Raw genomic sequence first — 14,943 nt, 5'->3', positions numbered from 1 at the left:
CATATTTTATTGGTTTTGAAAGTATATTAAATCGACACTTCAACAATGGCTGTACAAATGTATATTACCGGAAGTTTTCCTCCTCGCTAAATCTCGGTGAGGGCGCTGCTAAACTAGGAACATATTTTCCGTCACAGACACAGGGGCTAAGCCCGTTTGGACCCGAACTCTGTGATACCATAAATATAGAAAGGGGTCTAACTCTTACCCAGATAAAAAAAAACTACCAACTCGCTTCAAATGCCTAAAAAAATCAGAAAATAGGTGCGGTATGCGTAATTTACCGGTCTCATTGCATAGATTAATGTTTTAACTACTTGCATGCCAAATTTCCAGCCACATGTTCTAAAAATATCAGAGGTATACGTCATCGGTCTCCCGATTTCACCAGTTTATTTTTACTAGGGTATTTACCGGTCCAGGTCACCGGTTGGTTTTTCACCTATGACAGCAGCAGCAAAATTCAGACTAGTGTGGAAGATTTTGGACCTATGAATTAAAATTTCACATTAAATATACGTTACTTACTTCCTCATTCTTGAATAATGTTCTTCGTGTAGACGTTACACGGCTCATTTTCTATTTAAAAAATTAGGTTTTTAAAACTATATAATATTATTTTCACTATCAGTTGATCGAAGAAGGTCGCATATGACGTCACTGTACCACGTGACTACCTAATTAATTAACGAGACTTTGAGAAAATGGAGCTAAGATTTAAATCCGTATTGTGGCTTATTATCGCAATATTTCGGTGAACGAACTATTAGAATTAATTACTATAAGCATAAGAAAGACAAAATGATTTTGTATACTTTGGAAACATGCGATATGTCCTTTAAGAAATGAATTATGGTGTAGACCATACAGATTCCTAAGGTGCAAAAATTTCAAATAATGACTGGAATTTTGTAATGTGATGACTCAAATTGTTAAGAATTGAAGTTTAAATTCATTCAAAGCGCTTTTGCAATTCAACGTTGAGCATTTATAAGTAGAATTAAATTACATGTACGTTGAATAATATACATTAAGCCATAAATGGAAATGTTTTTATATGCTCACTCGCATCGTCGGAAACCCACGGTGGGTCGCACTCCTTTTACCTCCCGTGGGACACAACGCCGATATTTTCGCTGGAAGGTGTGTCTCGGCTTCTATATGCGATTGGTCGCTTTACCATTCCTTACTGCGATATTCAACCAATGAAAAAGCCCCCTTTTATCCAGTGTTCGGGAACATAGAAAACATGCTTTCAAAGCGAAGATTTTGACTACGTTAAGTTGGACAAGTTACAAAGCTTTCAACGAGATGTTTTATCTGCATTATTGAAGCGGAGGGTGCATTTGTGTCTATAAAGACTGGGGAGGAAAAAGCCTGTTTTACTAAGAGTTTACTACTGCGTACGAGTCTACATGTTCAGCACTCGTAGCCTCGCTACTTTTATCCATCATACGGGAACAATGTGTATTTAATGGACTTGGTATTTCATCGGTTTATATAGGTATGTTAAACTTACTTGCGTATTACGTTACTGCCGTAATTTCTTCCAGTTGTGTTGTCGACACAATTTGAACCAGTAATTATGACCTTTACATACCTCTCTCGTGTAAACACAATTGATGTCTCACATCAAATTACAAAATGACACTTGAACGGGATTATAAGACCATATTTTAATTTAAATTATCATCTAATTTTTAAACTGTATCATGCATGACTGATTTTATTCACGTGCCATGTAGCAGTGATAATAATAAACATACCAGTGGCGGATCCAGGATTTCCGAGAAAAAAAAAGGGGGGGGGCACATGTGAAAGTGAAGTATTAGCCAAAATAATCAGCCATTTTGAGTGCAAAACCTGGAGTCTTCATTTATATATCTTTGATAGTGACACAACAAAACACACACATTTTCATTTTACTGCTGACACTTTGAGTTCCAGGATTACTTATGGCGATTCCCATTGGTCCTCGATAGGTCACGTAAGGTATGCGAAAACATCGGCGTTGTGTCCCACAGGAGGTAAAAGGAGTACGACCGACCGTGGGTTTCCGACAATGGCCAACTCGTAACTCTTTTAAAGAGCTCTATATCCATTTGTTTTCATTGTGCAAAAATGAAGGATATTATTATCAATAAATCTGCAGCTGTCAAGTATGCCTCTGTGTTTTTTGTAATAACCTATTGTATTGCGGACGTGATCGGATTGTAGCCAATAAGTATCCTAACAAAATAATTCTCACAATGGAAAGCATGGAAGCAGTTGAAAGTATTTAAATGTCTGTATTTCCTTGCCTAGATAAAATTATATTGCAACTGTTTTGTAATCTGCATTTTGAATGACTGATGCATTCGAAAAATTGCACTAAGGCTTGAGTCAGTTAAGAAGTTTCTCTTCGCGTTTGATTTTTTTTCAAAAGCAACAAACTTATTGGAAACCCATAAAAACATATTTAACTATCAACTCCTGGTGAAGTTCCACAGCATCAGTAGTAATATTGTCCAATCATCTTGCACCTTTTCAACTGAGTGAAAGGTGAAAATAACAAACAGTCATCAATCTCATAACTCCTATAAGCAATACAGAATAGATAGTTGGGCAAACACGAACCCCTGGACACACCATAGGTAGGATCAGGTGCCTAGGAGGAGTAATTATCCCCTGTCGACCGGTCACACCCAAAGTGAGCCCTATATCTTGATCAGGTAAACGGGGTTATCCTTAATCACAATCATTGTGCCCAAGAACGGTCTAACAATCTGTATGAAGCACGTCAGACAGCATTTGACCCAATGATAGGTTGTATTGGCAAACTATATCGTTACAACGACCATATAATTTGCGAAATGCTGACTTTAAACGAGGCTGTTGAAACTCCTGTATCATCAACTTGTTTGTCAGTAGCTTGCCTCGATTTAAAAACTGACCATACGCATAACAAGCTCTTGCGTATCGAATCAGTTGAGAGAGATATAAACACCATATACAGGTGCTACTGGAATAAGTGGACGATGGAGAAGCTGAAATCATCCCGTTTGTCATAAAGTTGAGTTGTTAGTTTGCCGTTAATATCTACTTTAAATAAAATATCGAAGTATGAAGCAGAAGTGGACGACTCTGTGGTGTCTTTTATTTCGAGGTCACAGGGATATATCGAATCGACAGATGAATGAAAGTTATCATTGTTAATGGATAAAGCGTCGTCGATGTATCTAAATGTCGAATTGAAGGCCACAGCAAGATATTTTTCTTCTCACGTAGGTTTTGAATAAATTCTGCTTAATGTGAACATAAAAACAGGTCAGCTAACAAAGGTGCACAATTCGTGCCCATGGGAATTCCAACAGACTGTTGGAAGACCTGATCACCAAAGACCACGAAGATATTGTCAATGAGGAACTCTAGCAATATTTTATTTAACTTCAGAGTACTTGTGTGTGGAATCAGAGTGGTGTTTAACAAAGTAATTTTTTGGATGAGTGATCACTAGATATGAATGTTTTCGTTTTCGATTTTTGTTGAAGAAGCAACTGTCTATGATGTCAAAAAGTCTAGTCTTAAATTTATCGTAAGGAATGGTCGTGTAAAGTGTTGAAAAGTCACGTTTTGGTGTTGTTGATTTGGGAAAAGTTTTGCAATTCAAGTTTACTAAAACTTTTTTAGAATTTTTTTAGAATCCACATTTGATTTACACCACTTCTGGCATATGTAGTCACACACTAAGTTTGAAGTTTTTCCTTCACAGCTGTTAATATTTTCATGAGGAGCAAAGATAGGGGCTTTGTCCAGCAATGTATCTTTGTTTGTAAGGGTTTTTATGTAGTTTAGGAATCCAGTATAGGTTCATGTACTGTAACTCATATTCATTCGACCCATTGACTGGGATATTAAATGTGTCTAAGACTGAAGCATGGTTTCGAAGAATTATTGAAAGGGCAGTTGGAGTATAAGTACGATTACCAAAAGTAGAATTAATGCCAAGTTCGTTAAAAATACAGTTGTAATAATGAGCCTTACAAACAAAGACAATTTATTTACAAGCTTTGTCAGCTGGAATGATATTACCAAAACCTTTGTATTTTACAAAGTCTTGTTCTAAACAATCAAAAATATCATAGTCAAGTTTTTAAATGTAGGTAGACACTATGGGGATGTATGAATTAAACATATGTATAGATCTTGGTACAAGTTGAAACGATTTTGTCCAGTTTAATCCATTGATAGTCTTTGCAAGTATTTGGTAAAATTGTAATAGAGTTGTTTAAACATTTTCTTGATATACCCAGTCCTACAAAGTATCGGTTCTTGTGTTTGGACTACATATTGTATGAAAATGATAAGAACCCAGACTGGATATTGATGACTCAGGACCAAGATGCGTTTCTGCTAGAAATATCAGGTCGAAGTTTTCAATTTGTTTCTGAGAAATTGAATCGTTGAATTTGTCAGTTATTCTTGAGTGAATATTGTCATTGTTGGAGGATATTTTCTAAAGTAGTCACTAACTGTAAGAAATAATGAACAAAATAAAAAATGAGAAAAGGTATGTAAAAATACCCTCACAAATCTTAGTTCAGACTTGTAACTCAAAAAACAATAAAAATGAAGAAAATTTCAGGACACACTAGTAATGAACAAAAAAGCCAAGAAAAAATGACACAATGTAATACGAGCTATAACTGTGTTGGGATGCCAACACAAATGTCTCCGAACATCTCCCCATGTCAGAAATGCTTTTTGATGCCAGAAATGGACTCAGAATCCTCCATCAACCCTAGAGAGTAAATTAGGTTGAAATCCGACGGACTTGATTTTTGGCCGCCATTTCCTTCAATGGCGGCCATTTTGAAACATTTGAAAATTGATGGGAACGAAATACTGATGCTAGAAATGAACTGTGGATGCTCAATTGACCCCAGAACCCAAATGTTGTAGAGATTTTAACACTTTCAAATATTTCGGTATATGGCGGCCATTTTGAAAATGGCGGCTGAAAAAAAAAATTGATGGTGGAAATGGACTTGGGGTCACCAAATTACCCTAGAAATAGAATTTGGTTGAAATCCGACAACCTTGACGTTTTGACGTTTTTGGCCGCCATTTTGAAACGGCGGCCATTTTGAAAATTTGAAAAGTTGATTGCACCCCTCCTCATGACCCCCTATCAGCTCACAAAGTTTGAAGTGGATCTGTCGAAGCACTTTCATACAATCGAGCGGACAAATTTCTCAGGAAAGAAGAGGAATAAGAAGAAGAAGAAGAAAATAAGAATAACGAGCAATAACTGTGTTGGGATGCCAACACAAATGTCTCCGAACACCTCCCCATGTCAGAAATGGTTTTTGATGCCAGATATGCACTCAGGATCCTCCAAAAACCCTAGAAACTAAATTTGGTTGAAATCCGACGGATTTGATTTTTGGCCGCCATTTTCTTCAATGGCGGCCATTTTGAAACATTTGAAAATAGATTGGAAGGAAATACTGATGCTAAAAATGAACTGTGGACCCTCCAATTACCCCAGAAATCAAATGTTGTAGAGATTTTAACATTTTGAAATATTTTGGTATATGGCGGCCATTTTCAAAATGGCGGCTCAAAAATTTTTTTTGATGGTGGAAATGAACTCAGGGTCACCAAATTACCCTATAAGTAAAATTTGGTTGAAATCCGACAACCTTGATTTTTTTTACGTTTTTGGCCGCCATTTTGAAACGGCGGCCATTTTGAAAATTTCGAAAGTTGATTGCACCCCTCCTCATGACCCCCTATCAGCTCACAAAGTTTGAAGTGGATCTGTTGAAACACTTTCATAAAATCGAGCGGACAAATTTCTCTGGAAAGAAGAAGAAGAAGAAGAAAATAAGAATAACTAGATGCGATCTCGTTGCGAGCAACGAGTGGGTCTTCCGTCCAATTTTAGATGTGATGAGATAAGAATTTGACTGAGATTTTCATTCATAAATAATGATACAAATATATTGTCTAGACGTACAATTTAGCTTCGGTAATGTTTTACAAATATTGATCATTTAAGTGCTATAAATTAAAGAATCTCTGCCGCTCTCGGCCACTAATTAAAGGGGTCAGCCTTTTTTTCGACAAAAAAGTTAATAATGTTATTTACAGCGATACAAATTCGAGACTAATCAGGTGAGTCATGTCGCCCGGAGGCCTATTTTTTTTTATATCATTCTAGATATATCTCGCAAAACTGAACAAATTTTGTTCTACATGTCCTATTAAAATTTTCTTGAGAAAAAAGTTATTGATTGCAACATTTATCAGACTGTTAAGGCGAGTCATAAGGCCCGTGGGCCTTTTTCTTGATATCGTGTAAAATCTTGCAAAACTGAACAACTTTTGTTCTACATGTCTTATCAAAAGTTTTTCGAGAAAAAAGTTATTGATTGTGACACTAATCAAACTGTTCAGGCGAGCCATGAGGCCCGTTCGCCTTTTTCATGATGTTGTTTGAAACATCTTGCAAAACTGAACAACTTTTGCTCTAGATGTCTCATTTAAAGTTTCTTGACTAAAATGTTATAGCTTGCAACAATAACCCAACTGTTCAGGTGAGCCATGAGACCCACAGGCCTTATTCTTCACATCGTTAGTTAACGCTTGCGAATCTGAACCACTTTTGTTCTACATGTCTTATAAAAGTTTCTCGAGAAAAAAGTTATTAATGTTATTAACTGTGATACAAATTCGACTGTTCAGGCGAGCCATGACGCCCGTAGGCCTATTTCTTGATATCATTAGATATATCTTGCAAAACTGAACAACTTTTACTCTACGTGTTTCATCAAAGTTTGGTGAGGAAAAAGTTAATCATTGTAACCGAAAATCAATGGTACAGGCGAGCCATGAGGCCCATTGGCCCATTTCTTGATATGGCACGAAAGATCTCAATAAACTGTACAACTTTTGTTATATATATCTAAACAAAATATTTACGAGTATAAAGTTATGCGACATTTATCACTGTTAAGGTGAGTTTTAAGGCCCGTGGGCCTTTTTCTTGATATCGTTTGAAAGATCTTGCAAAACTGAACAACTTTTGTTCTACATGTCTTATCAAAAGATTCTCGAGAAAAAAGTTAGTAATTGTGACACTGATCAAACTGTTCAGGCGAGCCATGAGGCCCGTTCGCCTTTTTCATGATGTTGTTGGAAAGATCTTGCAAAACTGAACAACTTTTGTTCTAGATGTCTTATTAAAAGTTTCTTGACAAAAATGTTATAGATTGCAACAATAATCCAACTGTTCAGGCGAGCCATGAGACCCGCAGGCCTATTTCTTAACATCGTTAGTTAACGCTTGCGAAACTGAACAACTTTTGTTCTACATGTCTTATCAAAAGTTTCTCGAGAAAAAAGTTATCAATGTTATTAATTGCGATACAAATTCGACTGTTCAGGCGAGCCATGACGCCCGGAAGCCTTTTTAAAGATATCTTTAAATAGATCTTGCAAAACTGAACCACTTTTATTCTACATGTCTTACCAAAAGTTTCGTGAGAAAAAAGTTAATCATTGTAACAGAAATTCAATGGTTCAGGCGAGCCATGAGGCCCATGGGCCTATTTCTTGATATGACACGAAAGATCTCAACAAACTATACAACTTTTGTTATATATATCTAAACAAAATATTTACGAGTAAAAAGTTCTGATTTAAAACGTGGAAAAAAATTGAACACTTTTTTAAACTCCATTTTCGACCCCTACCGAGCTTCCATACTAGGCACTTCCGGAAATTTTGAAAACCCAGGTGCACAACTACAACATGTCGTCTAACATCACTGAAAATTTCAGCACTCTAGCTTTTATCGTTTTTGAGTTTTTGTCTGGACAAAATGGTCATCTGAAAATCGATAAAAGGGGGATAATTTCCAACCGGAAGTGATTTTTCAAAAATTGAAACGGCGGTACAAACTTCAAATGGCAACGCATCAATCCTGATAATTTGAAGCAAATCAATCCAGCCATCTCCGAGAAATCTTCTGCACAAAAATCGGTAAGGAGAAAAAAAAAGAATAATAATAAATAATAACTAGATTCGATCTCGTTGCGAGCAACGAGTGGGTCTTCCGTCCAAATTTAGATGTGATTAGATAAGAATTTGACTGACATTTTCGTTCATAAATAATGATACAAATATATTGTCTAGACGTACAATTTAGCTTTGGTAATGTTTTACAAATATTGATCATTTAAATGTTATAAATTAAAAACTCTCTCTACCTCTCGGCAACTAATTAAAGGGGTCAGCTTTTTTTTCGAGAAAAAAGTTAATAATGTTATTTACTGCGATACAGATTCAACTGATCAGGCGAGTCATGCCGCCCGGAGGCCTATTTTTTTTTTTATATCATTCTAGATATATCTCGCAAAACTGAACAAATTTTGTTCTACATGTCCTATGGAAATTTTCTTAAGAAAAAAGTTATTGATTGCGACATTTATCAGACTGTTAAGGCGAGTCATAAGGCCCGTGGGCCTTTTTCTTGATATCGTTTGAAAGATCTTGCAAACCTGAACAACTTTTGGTCTACATGTTTTATCAAAAGTTTCTCCAGAAAAAAGCTATTGATTGTGACACTAATCAAACTCTTCAGGCGAGCCATGAGGCCCGTTCGCCTTTTTCATGATGCTGTTTGAAACATCTTGCAAAACTCAACAACTTTTGCTCTAGATGTCTCATTAAAAGTTTCTTGACTAAAATGTTATAGATTACAACAATAACCAAACTGTCCAGGTGAGCCATGAGACCCGCAGGCCTTATTCTTAACATCGTTAGTAACGCTTGCGAATCTAAACAACTTTTGTTCTACATGTCTTATCAAAAGTTTCTCGAGAAAAAATTATTAATGTTATTAATTGTGATACAAATTCGACTGTTCAGGCGAGCCATGACCCCCGCAGGCCCATTTTTTGATATCATTAGATAGATCTTGCAAAACTGAACAACTTTTATTCTACATGTTTCATCAAAGTTTCGTGAGGAAAAAGTTAATCATTGTAACAGAAATTCAATGGTTCAGGCGAGCCATGAAGCCCATGGACCCATTTCTTGATACAGCACGAAAGATCTCAATAAACTGTACAACTTTTGTTATATATGTCTAAAAAAAATATTTACGAGTATAACGTTATGCGACATTTATCATTGTTAAGGCGAGTCATAAGGCCCGTGGGCCTTTTTCTTGATATCGTTTGAAAGATCTTGCAAAACTGAACAACTTTTGTTCTACATGTCTTATCAAAAGATTCTCGAGAAAAAAGTTAGTAATTGTGACACTGATCAAACTGTTCAGGCGAGCCATGAGGCCCGTTGGCCTTTTTCATGATGTTGTTCGAAAGATCTTGCAAAACTGAACAACTTTTGTTCAAGATGTCTTATTAAAAGTTTCTTGACAAAAATGTTATAGATTGCAACAATAACCCAACTGTTCAGGTGAGCCATGAGACCCGCAGACCTATTTCTTAACATCGTTAGTTAACGCTTGCGAAACTAAACAACTTTTGTTCTACATGTCTTGTCAAAAGTTTCTCGAGAAAAAAGTTATTAATGTTATTAATTGTGATACAAATTCGACTGTTCAGGCGAGCCATGACGCCCTGAGGCCTAGGTTTTTATATCATTAGATAGATCTTGCAAACCTGAATAACTTTTATTCTACATGTCTTATCAAAAGTTTCGTGAGAAAAAAGTTAATCATTGTAACAGAAATTCAATGGTTCAGGCGAGCCATGAGGCCTATGGGCCCATTTCTTGATATGACACGAAAGATCTCAATAAACTGTACAACTTTGGTTATATATGTCTAAGCAAAATATTTACGAGTAAATAGTTATGATTTAAAACGTGGAGAAAAATGAGACACTTTTTAAAACTCCATTTTCGACCCCTACCGAACTTCCATACTAGGCACTTCCGGAAATTTTGAAAACCCAGGTGCACAACTACAACATGTCGTCTAACATCACTGAAAATTTCAGCACTCTAGCTTTTATCGTTTTTGAGTTTTTGTCTGGACAAAATGGTCATCTGAAAATCGATAAAAGGGGGATAACTTCCAACCGGAAGTGATTTTTCAAAAATTGAAACGGCGGTACAAACTTCAAATGGCAACGCATCAATCCTGAAAATTTGAAGCAAATTGATCCAGCCATCTCCGAGAAATCTTCTGCACAAAAATCGGTAAGGAGAAAAAAAAAGAATAATAACTAGTGATCCTAATTGTTCGCGAACAATTAGAGGGCTTTCCACCTGCAATGATTTTAAAAAAGACATTTAAGAATATTTAAGATGATGTACGAAACTCAAAATGACCAAGAAAATTTCATTAATAATTTTCACGATGACCTTGACCTTTGACCTTCACCTCATTTTGAAGGTCAAAGGTCATCGGTCTTAATGCAAGTGATCCCATGTCTCTATCTATATTAATGTAAAAGCTATAAGCTTAAAAAAATGTTAATCAAGATATTCAGGGGCAATAATTTGTTAAGGGGTTTTTAGTTCCTTTCGGTTAGCTTCTCAATGCTAAAAATACTTTGAAAGACCTTGAAAATGAAAAAAAATTAATTTTGGTGATGACCTTGACCTTTGACCTTGACCTCATTTTGAAGGTCAAAGGTCATCGGTCTTAATGCAAGTGGTCCCATGTCTCTATCTATATTAATATAAAAGTTATAGGCTTAGATAATGATATTGGAGACTTTCAGGGGCAATAACTATGCTTAAGGGTTTTTGTATCCCTTTGATTATTTTTTCTTTGCAAGAGGGTTTTACTGTGAATTCATTAGCGAAGGTTTCGTGTCTCTATGACTTTCCGTTAAGTAGGAGTAGCGATAACAAGGATTTCGACGCGAGTCTCCGAAATTCACAGAAGGGTCAAAGTTCAAAGTTGTAATGCATACTATCAAAACCAATCAAGAAGTCAATACTTATCCATATAATATTTCAACGCTATCTTAAGCAGGAAAGAGAGTATAAAAAGTGCTATTTTTTCCTCTTTTTTGATGACCTTGACCTTTGACCTTGACCTAATTTTCAAGGTCAAAGGTCACCGATCCTATTCCAGTTGGTCCCATGTCTCTACGACAAACCGTGCTCAAGCTCGACATGTTTTACGAATAAATCGCAAAACATAAAGAGGCATTAACTCCCCTTAGGGGACACCGAACCCCTTCATTTGAAATTCTTCGCTTCTACTAATTACCCTCTATGTTTTAGAAAAGGTTTCATCCTCCTATCATTTACGGTTACAAAGTAGAAGTGCTAACAATGATTTCTGCGAAAGGTCAAATAACTCCGTAAGGGGTCAAAGTTCAATTACGCAGGGTGAACTGTATTCGTTTCTCAAGAAGTACTATATGATGGACTATAAAGTTTTTCGATAAGTCTTAAGACGAAGATTTTTTTTGACGGCAGGAAAATAATAATAATAATAATAATAATAATAAACAGAACAATAACAATAGGACTTTCCACTGAAAGGTGGAAAGCCCTAATAATAACTAGTGATCCTAATTGTTCGCGAACAATTAGAGGGCTTTCCACCTACAATGATTTAAAGATAGATATTTAAGAATATTTAGGATGATGTACGAAACTCAAAACGACTTAGAAAATTTAATAATTTTCTCAATGATCTTGACCTTTGACCTTGACCTCATTTTGAAGGTCAAAGGTCATCGGTCTTAATCCAAGTGATTCCATGTCTCTATCTATATTAATGTAAAAGCTATAAGCTTAAAAAATGTTAATCAAGACATTCAGGGTCAATAATTTGTTTAGGGGTTTTCGGTTACTTTCGGTTAACTTCTCAATGCTAAAAATACTTTGAAAGACCTTGAAAATGGAAAAAAATTAATTTTGATGATGACCTTGACCTTTGACCTTGACCTCATTTTGAAGGTCAAAGGTCATCGGTCTTAATGCAAGTGGTCCCATGTCTCTATCTCTATTAATACAAAAGTTATAGGCTTAGATAATGATATTGGAGACTTTCAGGGGCAATAACTATGCTTAAGGGTTTTCGTATCCCTTTGATTATTTTTTCTTTGCAAGAGGGTTTTACTGTGAATTCATTAGCGAAGGTTTCGTGTCTCTATGACTTTCCGTTAAGTAGGAGTAGCGATAACAAGGTTTTCGACGCGAGTCTCCGAAATTCACAGAAGGGTCAAAGTTCAAAGTTGTAATGCATACTATCAAAACCAATCAAGAAGTCAATACTTACCCATATAATATTTCAACGCTATCTTAAGCAGGAAAGAGAGTATAAAAAGTGCTATTTTTTCCTCTTTTCTGATGACCTTGACCTTTGACCTTGACCTAATTTTCAAGGTCAAAGGTCACCGATCCTATTCCAGTTGGTCCCATGTCTCTACGACAAACCGTTCTCAAGCTCGACATATTTTACGAATAAATTGCAAAACATAAAGAGGCATTAACTCCCTTTAGGGGACACCGAATCCCTTCATTTTAAATTCTTCCCTTCTACTAATTACCCTCTATGTTTTAGAAAAGGTTTTATCCTTCTATCATTTATGGTTACAAAGTAGAAGTGCTAACAATGATTTCTGCGAAAGGTCCAATAACTCCGTAAGGGGTCAAAGGTCAATTACGCAGGGTGAACTGTATTCGTTTCTCAGGGAGTACTATATGATGGACTATAAAGTTTTTCGATAAGTCTTAAGACGAAAATTTTTTTTGACGGCAGGAAAATAATAATAAACAGAACAATAACAATAGGACTTTCCACAGAAAGGTGGAAAGCCCTAATAATAAGAAAAGTGAAAAATCAACAATAGAATAATAGAAGGGTCTTCCGCTGAAGACGGAAGACCCTAATAATAAGAAAAGTGAAAAATCAACAATAGAATAATAGAAGGGTCTTCCGCTGAAGACGGAAGACCCTAATAAGAAACGGAGCAAAAACAATATGTCTCCGACACTTTGTGTTCGGAGACATAATACGAAACGGAGCAAAAACAATATGTCTCCGACACTTTGTGTTCGGAGACATAATTAATGAATATCAATGAAAGAGTAACACACTAACACTGCTAATATCTGCAGTAGGGGTAACACATTGTATATCCAATCACTTAAAACTAAACATAATGTTACAAGTTACAACACGCATTTTCTCATTTCTGATTTAGAGTAATGATGCATTTACACTTAATCATTACAAGAATCGCTATTTAATATCTATATATTCCATCTTTTTGGCATTTTCTTTTCAATAAATATATTTGTTTTTGTTTATGATAAGTGAGGCTTCTTGCACTTCATTTCCCTTTTATGTCCCTGTAGTAGTAGATTAGGGGGCTCATAAGGTTTGGTCTGTTTGTCTGTCAAAACGTTAGCCCTGGTCATAACTTTTGAATGATTAGCGCTAGGACTTTCATTTTCACATGTGTATTCCTTGTGATAAGAGCTTTTTTCGTTACCAGAATTACTTTGTTGTCATCCGGGGACATCAGTGTTTCACAAAGACATTTTATTATGCCCTCCTTCAAAGAAGAGGAGGATATTGCTTTGCACTTGTCGGTCGGTCGGTAGACCACAAGTTGTCCGCTCATATCTTGAGAACCACTCACTTGATCGTAATAATATTTTATATGTGGGTTGGTTATGAGTAGAAGAGGCCCCCTATTGTTTTTCAGGTCAAGGGTCAATCTACTCTGGACATAGGAAGACAGTGTCCGTTCAGTATCTTAAGAACCCTCTGCTTGACAGACATCAAACTTGGTACACTAGTACATCTTAAAGAGTAGATGACCTCCATTGATTTTTAGGTCACATGGTCAAAGGTCAAACTGGGAATAGCAATATACTGACCACTTAATGACTAGAGAACCCTTTGCTTGATATACATCAAACTTGGTACACTGGTACATCTTCAGGAAAAGATAACCCCTATTGTTTTTCAGGTCACATTGTCAACGGTCAAGGGTCAAACTGGGCATAGGAATATATTGTCCGCTCAATATCTTGAGAACCCTTTGCTTGACAGACATCAAACTTGGTACACTGGTACATCTTCAGAAGATGTCCCTTAGCGATTTTGAGGTTACATGGTCAAGGGTCAAACTGGACATAGGAATATACTGTCCGCACAATATCTTTAGAGCCCTTTGCTTGACAGACATCAAACTTGGTTCACTGGTACATCTTCAGGAGAAGATGTACCTATTTATTTTGAGGTCACATGGTCAAAGGTCAAGTGTCAAACTGGACATAGGTATATACTGTCCGTCCAATATTTTGAGTACCCTTTGCTTGACAGACATCAAACTTGGTATACTGGTACATCTTCAGAAGATGACCCCTATTGATATTGAGGTCACATAATCAAAGGCTACGGGTCAAACTGGACATAGGAATATACTGTCCGCTCAATGTCTTGAGAACCCTTTGCTTGACAGACATTAAACTTGGTACACTGGTACATCTTCAGGAGAAGATGACCCCTATTGATTTTGAAGTCACATTGTCAAAGGTCAAGGGTCAAACTGGACATAGTAATATATTGTTTCCTATATATTAAGAATTAATTGCTTGATTGACACCAAACTTGGTACACTGGTACAACATAAGGAGTACAGATGACCCCTGTTGATTTTTAGGTCACATGGTCAATCCACTCCTGACATAGGAATATATTGTCTGCTCAATATTTTGAATTGGTGATACTACTATCAATTAAATGATGCATGTATATAACCCTTTTTAATTTTGAAGCCTTTATTCAAAAAAGTGATCAAAATGGAATTAATCCATCTTGTTTTTCATATATTGCCATCATCAAACTCAATAACGTCCAAGTGATTTTCATCACAGAGCCACACAAATAAGTAACACCAGGTCAGACCAATCACTGTAAGTTGCATCATGACTTGGTAGAAATAGTTA

This window comes from Ostrea edulis, chromosome 9 (genome assembly GCF_947568905.1).
Source record: "Ostrea edulis chromosome 9, xbOstEdul1.1, whole genome shotgun sequence".
Lineage (NCBI taxonomy): Eukaryota > Metazoa > Mollusca > Bivalvia > Ostreida > Ostreidae > Ostrea > Ostrea edulis.
This window is presented reverse-complemented; position numbering follows the sequence as displayed.